We start from the raw sequence: 17,366 nt of genomic DNA, 5'->3' as shown, positions 1-17,366 counted from the left end.
ACAGATGACAGCACAAATGTGCTGAGTGAAGGTTAGGGCTGTAATTTGGGAGAGGAAAGGACTGCTATACTTTTATGGCTCTACACTGTTGCTATCACCATGTTATTTATGACTGTCAGTGCAGGGTACATACAGGGTACATGGGAGGGGCTGGAGGAGTATTTTTGTCAGTGAAGTAAAATGAATTCTGGAAATGTAACAAGGAGGAATGACATTCCGTTTATCGCAATCTGGTACCAAAAAGTACAGGAAACAGTTAAATGGGATTTTTCTTAGTATCAACAGATTAAATGGAAATAGAGGGAGACCAAAATGAATGATGTGTTAGTCAAATCTCTCGTGTTTTGATTACCTACTCTCTCTGTCTCAGCTCTAATCCCCTTTCCTTCCTAGTGAGGATGTAAATCTTTGAAAATAACTCACAAATATGTGAGGCAAATATATAATTTATTTTTTTCTTTTGCTGAGTAATTTTTAAACAACCATTGTAGTTTTTGGCAAATGGTGGAGCATTGTGCCATGAAAAATAATATATATCAGACAATTGATTGTTGGTTTTGGTCTTTTCATGGAATTTCTTGACAATTGGAGAAATAGTTTTCTTTAATTTCTGAATCAGAATCTAGATATATTTTACTCTTTGTTTGGTTCCTTTATTTACCAAAGCCAACCAAATACACAGAATCAATTTCTTTATTTTGTTTTTTTTATATTTAGTTTTTTAATTTCCTTTATTTATTTTATTTTATTTTATTTTATTACATGTGCATTCCTCTTTGTCTGGGTATTGGAATTGATTTAGGCCTTTTCAAGCTTTATTTTGATAGACAGCTGACAGGAATGTGGGGAAAGAGGGATGGGGAATGACACGCAGGAAAGAGCCACAGATCGGATCCGAACCCTGGGCCGCTATGGCAAGGACTGAGTCTTCGCACATGGGGCGGCTGCTCTACCAACTGAGCTAAACACCGTCCCACATTTTGATCCTTTCTGTTTCTTATTCAGGTCAGACAGACTGAAAGTTTCCTTTCATGCAGATAAAATCATTTTTTGTTTTGATTATAGTGCTTCAGAGGCTGAAACCGTGGTTGAGTGTTGCATATTAACTTGTACAGATCATATTCGATACTGTAAGCAAGCTATTAAACATCAGCAGCATGTCGTATGAGTAACTGCATTTCATGACCATTTAGGGTGAAAGTAAAGAAACAAAAGACGAAGTTTCCAAAAAGACTTTGACAATGTCCTGCTGTTTTCAATAAGCAGCTTGATAGACATAAAAACGTCAGCGTAAATTGACATTTATATTCATCTAAATCTTGTAACTTTATAGTTGTATAGTTGTAACTTTATGGGCCCTTGTGTTTTGAGGACTATTTTATTTTATTTTATTTCAAATGGTCATGTCCCATAAAAGTAAATGACTGTAAACAAGAACTAAATAAGAGTATTGTGCTGCATGACTGTACTGTAAATGTTTTCATCATGTCACATAGGTTTTTATTGTCTGCAGCGGTGTTGTATGCATTTTTCACAGCATGTCTTTGCAAGAGGAAAATGGTTTAGCAATGATGGTTCAGCTGCTTCATGTTTCAGATCTTTGTTTTTACTCCCTTAAACATTAAAATGGAAAAGTTGTCTCTGCCTTTCCAAACCATGAATCATCTTTTATGTGTTTTTCTTTTTCTTTTTCTGATAAACGATGCCGTCATTGCCAGGAGGTAAAGACCGATCGTCTTCCTCACTGTTCTCTGGTGACCTCTTCATCCTCCCCTCCTGCTATAATAATCAGTTAACTTGAAAGACAAGAGCTGATTTGCCTCTGTTTCCATCTTCTGAAAAGAAACTTTTAATCCTCTTCATGTCTTTTTATTGGATCTCAGTGTGACGTTTTCCATGCATACACTAAATCTATGGCCAGGTGTGCTCACCTGTGTAGTGTGACATCATTAAGAAAGTCTTTAGAGTGGTGGAGGTGTACTGACTTTTGATTGAGGCGTTTGCCAGACTTAGTGTCTATGAGAAATTGTTGCTGAGGAAATAGGCCACAGCCTCTGCTTTTATCCTTCAATTGAAATAACATGCGCATAAACAAAACTGAGAAAAAAAGAGTGGAAAGATCTCTAGAATGTGAGAGAAACAAATAAATATAGCCCCAAATAAGTACACAATGTTTGACGCATCTTAAAGCCAAGAGAAAAATATGTAATTATATTAGTGATAAAACAAAAAAATAATAAGCAAGTTACAGAGGAAGCTTTCATCTCACACTAGAAAGGAACACACGCTGTCAAACATTTCCTAATGTTGCTACCATGCTTGAACTCTAACATCTATATTGTTACTCTTATAGTCAGTCTGTCTCACCCTGAATTACCTTTGTCCTCACTGTCAACCCTGCTCTATTCCTCTCTCCGTCTAACTCTCTTTGTCCCTCTCTTTTCCTTTCTTTCTTTCTTTCTTTCCCCAGATGTCTGCTCCCCAGCTGCGCTCAGATGGCTGAGCAGAGGAGACGGGATGGGTTTTTATAGAGCGTGCAAGCACACAAACACCCACACAGACACGCACGCCAAGGTACATGCACAGAGTATCACAGAGTGACCTCTTACAGCAGGGGATCCAGGACCTTTGTCCCAGAGTTTGAAGATTTCTCTCTGTTTTCATTTTTCCACATCTTTTCACTGTCTATGACCACATCAATATAAAACAGATGCCCCTAACTCACATGTGACTGCAGACAAACATGGGGTATGGTCAGAAAAGGTTAGGAATTTGGCTGTTTCTCTGCTCTAATCGGATTAGTGTTTCTTTTTTGTGTGTGTGACTAATATGAAAGTGATTAGACTGCAGCTTTTGGCAAGGACAATGAGAAAAGTTTGCGGTAAAAACAGGATTAGTTAAAAAACCTTTATCAATGTTAACTTAGTTTGTCTCCATGTGTAGAATTGGATATGGTTTATTCCAAAGCCTTTAAGAAATATATAGCCATTAATGCATTTTTAAAGCTTCCTCAGTCTTTTAATCGCTGTGTTTTTAATGTAATAATGTAGCAGAGGGCCTCACAGCCACCTCTTTCTTCCTAAATCTCTTATAAGTTTGTTTCCCAGAACTGCACAGTTCATTTACTGACAGCTGATTGTTCACTAGCTTGAGGACCAGTGTTTTTGGCAAAGTTATCTCGGATAACAGGTTTGGCTAGGGTTGAGTTTAAACTTCCCCAAATCCAATAAAGAGCAGAACAAATCCACCGTACTAGTCTTCTACGAAGTGTGAAAATTCAACACAGTGAATGTTCTGTGAACTAAACTGTAACCCCACAAAGTATGATGTGCTCCTTGGTCTTGGATGTAACGTTGGTTGAGGTTACCCCTGTAAATAGTAAGCTACTTAGCCAGACATGTTAATTTTTGCAGCTTAAAGACATTGTTTAATTAGTTTCAAAACTAAAATCCAGAACTCATCACAGCTCTTTATATATGAGGTATCGCTCATACTGCTGCCACTTCAGCATGTGGAGAGACTCGAAGCTTAGTCTGACTTACAGAAAGTAGGCTGTGGGTTTAAACCTGCTATTGGCCGGCCATTTCATCTGGAATTCTCCTCCCCCATTGCGCTCTTCCGACACTATTTTGCAAAGGTACCATCGTGGCATCCTTGCCCGACTTGCCTAGTTACCGTTGCTAATCTATGATTGGACAATCGATGTTCAGGGGAGGAGTTTAGCAAACTGTCAATAGGCTTCAATTCTTAGAATTTACTGCTAAAATGGCCATCTGTGTATTCAGTCTGTGTTGCTGCCATAGTGACAGGAAGGCCAATGTGATACCAGACCCTCTGACCTTGGGTAAACTTTGACCAGACCTTCTACTGGGTTTCAATCTGATCACCGTTTGATGGTGACGTTACTGCTGGGGTCGTTCTCTTGACCTCCCAGCAGAGTGTGTGTATTTGTGTGTGAAGATGTGTGTGCTGGGTAGGCAGGAAGGGGGTAAAGGAGGGGTTGAAGGGAAGGAAAGAAAGGTGAAAGTAGGGTCATGGGGCGGATGGATTGAACAGGTTTCAGAGGATGTGAAAGACGATGGGCCTCATGAGTAAACATAACTCTGGTGTGAGATGAGAGAATACTTCAAAGTGTGTGTGCGAGTGTGTGTCTATACACAACAGGATTACTTTCCCATAGTACTTCAGTCAAGCTCCTCCTCACCATCCCCCTGAATTTCCCAACTTTGAGATGATAAATAATCTACTTAGATCATCAATCAGGACATGAGAGGGTTCCAGGCATGAAAGGATAAAGTGTTTGCTCAGATCTACATCTTTTTGCTGACACGTTGCTCTCTGCTTCACGCCCTTGTCTCAGCAGTCTGTCTCCCTTTTTGTTCTACCCTCACCACCGACCTTTGACCTCAAAGTCCTTGCCAGGGTCATTTGAGAGCCCATAGTGGGCACTCATAAAACTGTCAAGCTGGGGTCTGAACCTTCTGTGACATCAGACTTTAAACACCAGGCCAGGAAAGAACAAATGACAATATGTGTTATGAAAAGGATAATTGTGATTCATTGTTGAATTTGCTCTTAAAGGTCTTGGACTTTGCAGAAAGCTTTCACCACCGCTGGCAGAACCCCCCCAGTTAGAAGATAGAAAAGCTGATTCTCTTGTTTTCTTTTAACATTCTGTTTACTCACAAACAATTTGCAATTCAAGTAAACTAAATTATCTAGCTAATTATACATATAATCTCTCCCTGGGCTTTACAGTCCTTCATCAACAACATCTCCAGACTCAGCCCAAACTCTCTATTACCACAAGGAACAAAAAAAGAAAAACACAGGTTTTTGTAAAGGGAACTTTAAATAATATCCGTCATGACTCAGAGTCATGGGGACTAGTTAAGGTGCATACCTGATTTGAAGTTCCAGTTACCTAAACGCACCTATTCATGTTATACAGGCCATGATGGGGCTACTTGTGGTTGGTGTAGCAGGGATTATGTGCGAGGGTATGTGGTTAGAGCGGGCAGCTAGTTTGGGTGGCGTATTTTGAGTTTAATGGTATCATTAGCATGCTAACATGCTCACAGAGACAATGCTAATGCTTCTTTGGTCTGACAAACTCAGAACACATTTATTCTTACTCTACACAGACTTTAAACAGGCAAAATGTTTAACCTGTTTACCATCTTAGTTTTAGCATGCTAAAAAAAAATTGGCCATAAACTATTGGACAAATAAAAATTCTTGAAACACACAAAAACATGTATAATATCATACATTAAGGCAAACACTGGAGTAATTTAGTCAAAATTTATGAGTCCTTGTTAGAATCCACACTGTGGTATTTTGAACAGAGAGATGTTCAAATGCTTTGTGTTGGTGCACAAACCCTCAGTAAAAAAAACCCAAATAACAATTCCTGTTAAATCTGTGTAGCAATTTTAGCTTCAAACCAATAGCTCTTGACATTTTACCTTCCAACAAGTACCACGAAACATACTTTCCTCTCTGCACATCAAGCAAGCCAATTTTTAGAAGGGAACACTTGAACACAACAAACACATACAGTTCTTTCTCAAGACATTCCTGACCCAACCAAACCAAACCAAACCAAGCCAAGCCAAGCCAAGCCAAAACAAAAGCAAGAAAAAAAAATCTCCAGCTACCCTTGATTAGCTATAAACAACCATTAAATGATGACAGGAATGCTGAGAAAAATAGAAACATCAATGAGTAAAATATAGGAGAAAAGTGGGAAACAGATGAGAAAAAGGGTAAAACATGGCAGAGTTGAGAAAATAGAGAATTATTGAAATTTTACAGCCCGAGTAACTTGTAACATGTCGGTGAAATCGGTTTGAAGACCATGGTTGAATGGATATCATCTAACCATTGCCGGCCACGCCATGGCTATGGTTTACATGACTGCAATTAAAATACACATTTCTGTGCAATTAGATGTTTTGGTTTTAAAAGATTTAGCTTTTGTAAATGATCTGCGAAGAACTAACTACATCTGTTTTCCAAATTGGACCAGGAATAGGACAAAGTACAGACGTCTAAGCAGACAAATGGAAAAGGAAGTAATATTTGTGCTGATTGGTAACGGTTGGATTGGAATCATTGGTTTGTCTGGCCAGTCAGAATGGGATTGCCACTCTAACCTTGTGTAACAAGATTAACGGTCTGAAAAACATGATAAATAATAGAGTCAGTAATTGTTTTAGAATGATATGTACCAAAGAATGAAAAAAAGGAAAGACACTGATATACTGAGTCTACTGAGACAGCCATAGAATGTTTCACTCTTGACAATTAGTTATTAGTGTCACTAAAAGTGACACTAGGGGACTGTACTGTCACTTTTCCTCTCCACACTGTATACCTCAGACTTTCAGCACCACTCGGCGTCCTGTCATCTGCAGAAATTCTCAGATAACTCTGCGGTTGTGGAGTGTTATCAGTGATTGGGGGAGACTGAGTACAGGGATCTGGTTGATCGCTTTGTGGCGTGGAGTAGGAGCAACCACCTTGTCTTGAATGTGGCCAAAATGAGGGAGATGATTGTGGACTTTAGGAGGACTAGGTCTGACCTGAGCAGAGTTTCCATCCTGGGTGAGGAAGTGGAGGTGGTGCAGGACTACAAGTACTTGGATGTGGATAACAGACTAGACTGGAGATGCAACAGTAGTAGACTCTACTTCCTGAGGAATCTATCTATCTATCTATCTATCTATCTATCTATCTATCTATCTAGTTCAGTTAGTGTTTCTTTAATGCATAGGAATATCTCTGCTGACTAATTTGGTGATTAATCACTTTGTTTGTCATGCAAACATGCACACGCAGTGATAGTGAAATGTGCAAACACTGCTCGCAGTAACACACAGACTTGGTCATGCATGCTGCACGCTTTCTATGTATGCTTGTGCTTGCAAAAGACCAGGAAATGGGAGGTACATCAGCCTCTAGTCTCTGAAGGAAAAGACTAAACCTCTCTTCTCTTCTCTTCTCTTCTCTTCTCTTCTCTTCTCTTCTCTTCTCTTCTCTTCTCTTTTATCACTAAATAGATTAGCTTGTCATATGACTTTCTTATTGATGGGAATGGGCCATACACTTAACTAATCAACTAGCAGCAGTTTGGTTGAAAAATGATTCTTTTAGCTGATTTTGGCAGCTCCTGAAGTGATGAGTGTCTGCACAATAAGTCATCTGCCAGTATTAGTTTATTAGTGACAGATATACTTCCTCAAACACTAAGATACATTCAGAGAGCTTGGTGAGATGACAAAAAAATAAAATAAAACAGAGCCAAAGAGGCTTAAGACGATCCAAACTCCTTTTCTCTTTGTGATTGATAGAGTTCAAAGTTCATGAGGCACACAGTGAAGTTCCCACATGTGCACTTTGTTACATCAGTCATCAGTTTGACTTAACTAAGGAAAAGTGTGAGCTTTATTTGGGCCACAATAAACAATATTTAAAGCTGTATCCACAGTGTTTTTAATGAGGAAAATCTTTATCTATCTCTGTGTTGGAGAGCTTTATGTAAACTGCAAACTGTCACATACTCGAGAGTTGCATTTCTCTTAGTCACTGTCAATACAGCAATAATAGCATTTTTCCAATTTTAAAAAATCCTTATTTTCCATTAGGAGGCAGTGTAAAACGATTTTTGAACTAGTCAAAACACAGTCCAGTTAGAATAACTAGATAAAGAGTCTATAGTCAGTCTGTGAGGCTAAAATGAGGCACAGTGGTGCTTTGAGCTAAATGCTAAATGCTAACATCAAATGTTGACAACAATGACAATGCTAACATGCTTATTCTAACCATGATCACCATCGTACATACAAAAAACAACTAAGGCTGAAGAGAATGTCATTTGGTTTGCAGGTATCCACAGTCATTAGGATTTATCCCCTGTGGACCATGACTTTGTCATAGCAATTCATCCAGGAGTTTTATTTCAGTGGTAAAATGTAAGACTGACCGACATCCCTAGAGCTGTGCAGCTAGCGTGACTAAAAAGCATTTGGAAAAATGAAGTCTGGCTTGTCCAGACCCTTAAAATGGTTCATGTTTATGTTGTCCTGACAAGCGACCTTTTGTGGTCACCCGATCAGTGACTGTCACTGAAGCTGAGGCACAAGTAGCTCGACATTATTATAGAGCTGCAAAACCTCTTAGGTTTGGGTGGATGGGTATACAAAAGTGTCTGACTTTGATGCTAAGGACTGTGGTTTGTACACTAAACCTGTCTTTTTCTAGTCAAAATTGTCTTCTTTTTAACCATGACCAGGATAATTCCCTGACTTTAAGCAAGCAGTTTTAGTTGCCAAACCAAACCCTAACCATAGGGGTGGCAGATTCGAAAATTCTAATTTGGATAATTTTTGTGATGGTCATTGGACGACACTAACCAATGTTATCCATTCAGGTTTGAAAATGAATCCCTAGCAGCAGACTTTGCTGAGTGGGTAAAGTTTTCCAGTGCCTGATGGGGGTAATTGTCAGACTTTGACGCAAAGACTCAAAGAAAAGTTACAGATTTAAACTTTAAATCTAAAATAAATATGGGATTGATCTGATGAGGAACATGAGTGCATTTTTAGACCGCACCCATCCAGCAAGAATGCCTTTCGCGCCTCAAGACTCATGTATATACACATTTCACAGGTTAATACAAAAAAAATTCTTGGATAATTCTTACCGTTTTATATCGTATTATAAGTGGCTGGAATTTTGTTTATGTCTGTATTATATCATTTAGAAGCCATTGTGTCAAACTGTGGAGATTTGGATGAGTTTGTTTTGGTTTTATCTGGCCGGGAACATTGCTGTGAAACTGAAACCAACAATCCGAGAGCCTGCAGACTTAGCACAGTCTGCTCGTGTTTTTTTCTGACCAGCAGCAGTAATAATGCATAACTCCTCGAGAACAGTAGTATGAGTTGCTGTTTGGAGACAAGCTGTTGACAGCTTCTGTGATTAATTACTAAAGAGTCCTTCATGACACAGAAAAGCCACTAAAGCATTTTTTCCATTATGAAGGGAGAGAAAAACATTTTAGAGCGTCTACCGGAAGTGATAAGACATAAATTATCAGTGCCCTACAGATATATACATCTAATGATAACATAGATGCTATAAAGCTGATACAAAACATGCCCACAGTCATTTCTACAGGCCAGTTCTAACTTTCCGTTTCCCTTTATAGCTACAAAGCTATACTTAACCACATACAGGTGTGTTTTTGGCACAGGCAGCGAGCTGGCAGGTGTGTTTGCTATTACAATGTGATAATAACTATCATTACATCCCAGGTAAGAAGAGGCGTGTGAGCAGGAGGCAGGGACGGAGGCAAGTGGAAAGCATTAACACTTTTACCAGGATGTGACGGTGCACAACTGGCATTTGTGTGCCCTAAACGCACAGAGAGCCATAAACACACATTTATATGGAGATAGACAAGCTCATCACAACGAAAGAGATACACAAACAGAAACTCACACAAATTAGCACCTTGCTGATCTAAATTTAGATCCAAATGAACCCTTTAGAGGGGATCCATGCTGAAAATAAATGCCCATTACAGATTACTGTTATTTCATTGAAGAAGGAAAGTGCAAGTCAGTGTTTCGGACTGTAGCTGCTCATAGATAACGATGAAATGCTGGACTCAAGTCGGAAAACCATTTCACATTTAACATTATATTAAAATGCACTTTCAGGAAACATAAATTAATCATTTATTATGAATTTATTATGATTTTTCTAACCCCTATTACAGTAAATCACCAATATGTATAAAACTAGAAGATGTAGTCCAGAGCACAGCATTTTTACATGGATTAACATGTAATTCTAAATCCCCACAGCGCGCGTGCACACACACACACACACACACACACACACACACACACACACACACACACATCCAGGTAATTATAGTAAGGAAACAAGCTGATATTTTCTCAGACTTGCTCTTTATTTCTGCTGCCTCACCATCTGGGCCGAATCCATCACTGTTTTTCAGTACCTCCTTGGGTGCTGTAAACAGTAACAGGAAGATGTGTGCAAACGTGCACATGCACAAATAAAAATACATCATTATACTTATTCACTGACTATGTTAACTTTGCTTCAGGACCAGCTTTAACTCTCAACCCTAATTCTCAGTCTTCACTGAGTCCTATATCGAAGTCCTAACATAACCCCAGCCTTTGAGAAGTAAGGTTCAGCAAAATGTCTTAATGGTTCCTCGGTTTTCTATGATTGCAAGCACATTTATTTTTCATAACTTTAAAAACACATTTGCACATGCACTTTAAGACTCGCATGTTCTTCAGTCAGACAGAGGGAAAAGCTCCAAAGAAAGTATTATTTTCTAGTGTTTGAAATGTTTTAATGACTGGACACTGGGTCCAAGGCAAATGGTATAAAACGATAAGCAGTGACTGCAAAGTGTTTGGTTTTAACATTATCTTGTGGTAATGATGATTATAATTGCGGAGATTTTAATCCTGATTGGTTCAGTATGTGTATCTGGAGTGCGTATTATTGCTGACTCTTTGCCCTCTTTGCAGCTTGTTATTGCTTTCAAAGTGATCATGCACGTAAATGGTAATACATCTGTGATGCTTTCACACAGAACTTGGCAATTCGACAGCTCGTCTTTCATTGCGCTCTTTCTGTCTTTTCTTGGCTTCTCACTTGGACTGTGTGCTAGCTAAGTGCTACTTTAGTGGGTTTGTGAGAGAGTGAGAGAGACAGAGAGAGAGATGTACCAGATGTTATTTTGCAGGAGAGAAGTAAAAAAGAGAATTGTTACGACACTGGTGTGGTAACATATAACTATCTCTAAGACTAGAACAGTCACGAATAGTCTAATTTAAAAACTGCTACCACCTTCTCATAAGATACCCTTTATGAAGGGTTTATTAGTTTTAATTCTGGCTGTGTTAATGGTTAATGAACTATTTACTTTATGTTTTATATTAGCAAAAAACTATTAATAAGCCCAACTTTACATAGCTTGTGTTTGTCTTTTAGCTAGCTCTTTACAACAGTAGATTTATTGAATCATTATAGTAAACATTTATTAATAATTAATTTTTTAATGATTGGCACAACAAATGGTTTTATTAAATCATCTACTATTGCTTTATTTTTAAAAGGTGAGAAGCCCATGAGCATTTATTAGGAGTATATTTATAAGGACTATACATTCATTGGTGACTTATAACCAAGCAGTAAGTATTAATACCAAAAAAGGGGATATTTCACAACTTAGCAACCCCAAATTTCTTTTCATGTTTGTTTTATTATTCATTGAAAAGCCATCAACTACAACTTGTTTTCCATGGATGTCAATGCCGATCGTAATAAACATATCTGCTTAACATCAGCGTGTTAGCATGGCTGTTGTTAGCATGCTGATGTCAGCATTTAGCTGAAGCCCATTCTTTTCATTTAGTTCAAAGCTCCTTTGGCTATAGACGTTTCCTTACAGGTCACATGTATGCGTAACATTATGCAGACAAATAAGGGTTGTTATTGACTATAACCTCTTGTCCTTATTGGAAACACAAATCGCTGCTGTGTGTCAAATTGCTGATCTGCCTCCCCTCTCCTGTCCTGTCTCTCTGTTAGCAGCTGGTTTTTGCAATGTGACAAATCTGTATTTCAGTGTCAGCCACCGTCCAGCTGGCTAAACTATTTACACTGTTTGGCATTTGATGTCACCGAAAACTTGTTCCACAAATATGAATTATTATTATTCTGTTCCCTAATAATCAAGAGGATAAAGTGTTTCTTCTTCTAATCTCCAAAAGCAACATCATCCACAGATATCCCACACAGAAAGCTAGACGCTTACTCAAGTTTTCCTGTAACACAAATACACAGACAGGACAAATACACAAAAGCAGACATGCATGCCCACACACACACACACACACACACACTACCCCCCTCTCTGCCACACACACACAGACACACATGGTTGTTTCTCACAGTCTCGTCTTGCTGTTGTTTGATTTACTTGGTGGCCTCTGACCCTGGCTGGGCTGAGCTGGATGGACTCTTGGCCCTGCTGCTGCTCCAACTGGTTAATCTCCAACATAACCCCACTGGACCTCTGAGTCTGTCTGAGTGTGTTTTCATGTCTTCATACACATCTTTATGTGTGATCAATTGCTCTGTCACTCTGAGGTCTAAAAAGCACAAGTACTCTGGGTAATACTTTTCTGTCGTTGTACAAAACATACCATTATACTCGTATATACTCTTTTGTGTTTTTTGTATTAAAAGCTACCCAGCACTTTTAAATGAGAGTTAAATGTTGTCTTCACGTACAAATGAAAACCCCTTGTCAGCGCTACACCCATAATTTCACTCTTTTACAAGCTGCAACAAGCTACAAGCTGACCTGAGTCTGAGTCTGAGACAGTGAGAAAGTAATTCAGTTCACTATTTAAATCATTTTACAAGGACCGTACACAGAATGAATATTGCAACAAACTATTTAATTTGATTAAACAATATGTGATTCTGTTTAACAAGAAACTGAAGAAAAAGTGACTTCAAAATTTGACTGAGCTTCCTTTGTGGTCCACCTAGACACTTTAGCCCACTTGTTTTTCACTTTACAACTCCCTCAGCTCTTAGGCCCCATCTGTGTCATGTTAGGTTGTGGATGGACTTCTTGATGGTGGCCCTCACAAATGTGATGATCATGTCATTAAGAAAATCACATCCTATGAGGATTTTAACTTCACTCGACAGATCCGAATGCAAATATCTATTGTAGTGTCTATAAACCGGTGTCTGCAATGTAAATCAATATCTGGAAAGTGTGGTATTAGATATAAAATCCTCCTTGATTATAAAAAGGAACTAAATCTGTAGTCAATAAATCTGTCAATGCTTATTTAAACAGATAAATCACAAAGGAATCTTTTATCTTCATATTTCTTTGATGGGTCTTATTAAAGCCACAGCTGTGGTGTTTTTCTAAACATAAGTTTCATCTTTGAAGGCGGTCCATGAGTTTTTAAACAGATGTGGGATTCCCACTGTTTTCTGTCTCATAAACAGAAATATTTAACTAATAAAAACACCCACTGCGGGTTACAACTTCTTAAATTAATTGCTTAACACTTTGGGAAATACGCTTTAACTTTTTTTTTTTCACCAAGACTTTGGTTTGGTTTGGTTAGCTTAGCTTAGCTTAGCTTCCTTTAGCACAAAGACTGGACACAGGGAAACAGCTAACCTGGTAATGCATCTCTAAAGCTCACAAACAGCGAGATATACGACAAACGAAAGAGATTTCACGTGTTCATTAGTGAGCTGGAGGTGCTGGTGGGTGGACTTTACACTCGGTACATAGGAATGAGAGCAGCGTTGATTTTCTCATCTATCTCTGTGCAAGAAAGTGATTTCTTCTACATTAGTAGATAAACAGCATTTCAAACAAACTGCTGTTGCGTTTGTGAGGACAATATTGCACTTTCCAAGACAAAACTAAGAGGCAACCTCCGTTACTGGGAAATTAAGCTGATGCTTCCAATGTTTACAGCCTGGTTCAGACAATTGTTTTGGTCTCTATAGCTAATTTCATGACAACTGTGAGGAGAAGTGATTTATTTATTTATTTATTCACCTGTTCAGATGATATTAACAGCGTGGTCATTTCATTCAGGCATCATTCAACCGGCCTCAACCAGCGCTTCAGAAATCTGCGTGTGGCGTCTCTTAGGCTCCGTCCATTCTTTATACTGTCATTGGAGTTGAATGTAGTTTGAATTAATACTGAAAAGCTTTATTGTAAGATAAACGTAATTGTAACCAGATCTCCCTTTTTCTTATCTTTGACCCCAAAAACTGCATGATACACTTCCTTGGCACAGTCCACCTGTCAAAACACTATACTCCTTTAAAGCACCATAGTAACAGACTTCCTAAGCTGCCTGTGTTATTGGGTTAGCTCTTTTTGTTGTTGTGCAACACACTAAACGCCTCAATCCCTTGTTCTCGGTTCCCTTTAAGCCCTTGATAAGGAAGTGGACTGAATATTTTTTTGTCCTTTCCAGCAAGAGTGACCTAAAAGACTGCGGGAGATGGGGGAAGGTATGTGTTACAGTACAATAGCCGGTAAATCTCTCCACAGTAACCACACCAGAGCACTGAGCACATGCTTATAGAGCTAATCAGCTTTCTGCAGATGGGCTAATGTCCTTACAGTGGCTGAGAGGGGGGCCTATATTTAGTGTCCACTCTCTCCATCTTAACAGGGGATAACATTGGCCCTGTTCTCCTCTCTCTCATCAGTGATGTTCATGCAGGCAGAGATGGGAAAGGGAAATAAGCAAGACAAAAAAAAATAAACCAAGGGTAAAGATGGTATAAAGCTGTGTAGTTGCACACAGCGGCTTGTTAAAAAAAATTAAATCAGTGGACGAAATTAGGTGAAAGTTGAAGCTTAGAGAAGAGAGAGAAGCAGATAATAAAATATCAAATAGGACATGAAAGAGAGACTAAGTTAAATATTTTCTCCCCGAGTGTCAGCAGGGAAAGTGACATCTGGAGGCTGAGGCCCTCCAGGCATTAGTGAGAAGCAGACCCAGAGCCAATCTACTCAGTCAGTTACCATGTGTCCCTGGAGACCAAGGCTCTGCTGGTAGTACTGTAAGGTGTGCTATACATGACATCTGCCTGCTGTTGCAAATACACTCACAGCTAATGAGGCCTGGCAAACGGTTTTATGACGGTAACTGACGCTCATCGTGACGTCTCTCGCAGGGAAAATCCGTCACGTTCAGCTGTCACTTGCTGGCAGCAGCAGAGGTGCCCGCTGGGATTCTGCGGGCACCTCCAGACATTGACCTGCAAAAGACTCCTCTGTCAGGGCATAGGCACTAAATCCTGGCATCTATTTACCTGTCTCACCAATCTGAATCAGTGTCTTAAAAAGCTTAAAACAAAAGCGTGCTATTATATATAAAATCCTTCTGGATTATAAGAAGGAACTAAATCTGTAGTCAATAAATCTGTCAACATTTATTTGAACAGATAAATCAAAAAGGGATTTCATGTCTTCATATTTCTTTCTCAAAGTTATAGCTGTGGTGTTTTTCTAAACATAAGTTTTATCTTTGAAGGCGGTCCATGGCTCTGAGTTTTTAAACAGATGTGGGATTCCCACTGTTTTCTGCCTCACGTGTGCAGTTCCAGAGCATTGACTTAATTCACTGTGGGACTCTCACGGTGGGTTACAGCTTCTTAAAGTAAAACGCTTTAGCTTTTTTTTGCCGAGTAAGATGAGAAGATCGTTGCCACTTTTTGTTTGCATGGTAAATTTAAAGTTAGAAATAGCAGGCGGTTAGCTTAGCTTAGCATAAAACCTGGAATATAAGGGGAAACGGTTAGCCTTGAGCCTATAAGGGTTGTTGATGTTCATTGTGTCAACAATTGCTGCCACTCATCTGCAATCTCAGCCAAACTGGGGCTCAATAAGGAAAAATCTCATGCAGATTGTTATTGTAGCTAGAAGTGTGTGTGTGTGTGATCAGCATGATGAAAACTGAACTGCACAACTCTTGTCTGATGTTGTTTTTTTCCTTTTTTAATTCTCAAGTCGGTCAACTTGAACACAATTATCAGATCATTTTCTTGTCCAAACAGGACGGCAGTTTAAAAACAACACGTAGAACGAGTGAAACAATCTCTTTAGAGCAACAGAAACCCATATGAAACAGCTCAGCGCACACATACAGTTAACACAAGTTATAAATCTGCATCTCAGCGTAGCCACTGCGTCCACCTGCGTTACTCTTCATCAGCCAAAATGAAACACAAAATTTGCACGCACCACAAAATAGACTCAATGACACAGCTTTGAATCTGCCTGCTACGTCAGCCAAACACAAACTGTACAAAAATAAAGATCGATAGAAAAATAAGAGATCTGACATGTTTGAGAGAATATGCTGAGTCTCTTGCACTCTTGAAGCTGAAAATGTATACCTGTCCATGTTAATCACAAAAAAACGTGTCTCTTATTGCCAATCAAATATCCATGTGGTCTTATCTGTCCTATTATTTTACACTGTTTTGTGACAGCTGTCATCTGCTCATTTAGAGCAAATTTCCACACATCCCAAACTGTGATTCTTTTCCATAAAAGAGAAAATTAAATATATGTTGGCCAGTCTTCACTCAGCTAGAAGATTTACCTCTCTGCTTGACCCTACCAGCAGTATGCCTCCATTCAAAAGTTGCTCTGCTGCTACATACATCCCTGCATACACAATCCAACCTCCACCCTTCTGACAAACACAGTTTGTTGTATCACTGTGGGAGCTGCAGATATTTGCACAAGTTGCACATGGAAATATTTATTTTACAGTGCAGACAGCGCGTCAAATTAATTTTGATTGCATTGAGTAATGTAAAAAAAAAAAATCCTGTAAAAAATCCTTTTATAGAGGAAATGATATAAAAATCAATATATTTATATATAAGTTTAATAAATCTTTCCAGTGTGGTTTGAGAAAACTGGTCCATGTTTCAAAATGCATTTCAAACCAAAACTTAAAAGGTACCCTGTAGAGATTTCGACCACTAGTAGTGCTATGGAGCACTTTTTTTACGAGCAGATCCCCGTTTTGTTTGCATCGGGCATATATGCGTGCAACCATATAGGCAGGGTAAATTTATATCCTTCAACTCGTCACATGATTACTGTTACAGGAATGCACAAAGATGCGTACTAAAGAGCCTCAAAAAGAAGAACCAAAAATAGAAGCCTGCAAGCTAGCAAACATGGATGTAAACAACACACGGTTTAAAATAATGCAAAATAACCGGCAAATACAAATGTTTTACAGATGTTTGTGAAGGAAGAAAGTGTATTCTTTTAAAGGATCTCATACAGACACACAATGTGTAAGCTAAATGTAAACATAGCTTTTGTTTGCTTACAATAAAACTCCACAGGGCACCTTTAAGTTGTAAGACAGTGACAGGATTACTGTAGCTAAAATGCATTTTGATATCAAATTACGATTCATTATGAATCTGTATTTTTTAAATGCATTATAAAACGTTTACATATCCAAATACATTTTTCTTTGCAGCATTTCATTGTCCAGTGAAGATTAGATGGTCTCCCTTCTGTGATAAATAGTTTTTTGGTTGTCAAGCTGTGCACTGGTCTATGTTATTTTGTAATGAAACTGCAGATAAGAGCAGCATTTCTCTAATTTTCTCTCTTGCTGTCAAACTTCTTTCTTTCTCTGTACATTTCTCTGAAAACGACAATCTATCCGCCTCTTATAAGCATTTTTGATCTGATTTCCCCCTCC

General features: G+C 38.7%; 1 protein-coding gene across 5 annotated transcripts in view; it reads left to right on the top strand.

Moving 5' to 3' along the window:
- LOC104925648 (serine protease 23) overlaps nt 1–17,366 on the top strand; it is a 66,413-nt gene that overhangs the window by 17,281 nt on the left and 31,766 nt on the right. The window contains exon 4 of one of the 5 annotated variants that reach the window (XR_002042085.2): nt 2,471–3,559. The exons of the other annotated variants lie outside the window; for them this stretch is intronic. The gene's annotated coding sequence lies outside the window, so the exon portion shown is untranslated. Of the gene's footprint in view, nt 1–2,470; nt 3,560–17,366 lie in introns of those variants that run through there. 5 annotated transcript variants of the gene reach the window in all.

Source organism: Larimichthys crocea, chromosome XI (assembly GCF_000972845.2).
Source record: "Larimichthys crocea isolate SSNF chromosome XI, L_crocea_2.0, whole genome shotgun sequence".
Classification (NCBI taxonomy): Eukaryota; Metazoa; Chordata; class Actinopteri; family Sciaenidae; genus Larimichthys; species Larimichthys crocea.
Note: the sequence above shows the minus strand (reverse complement) of the source record. Positions and strands in the feature narration are given on the sequence as shown.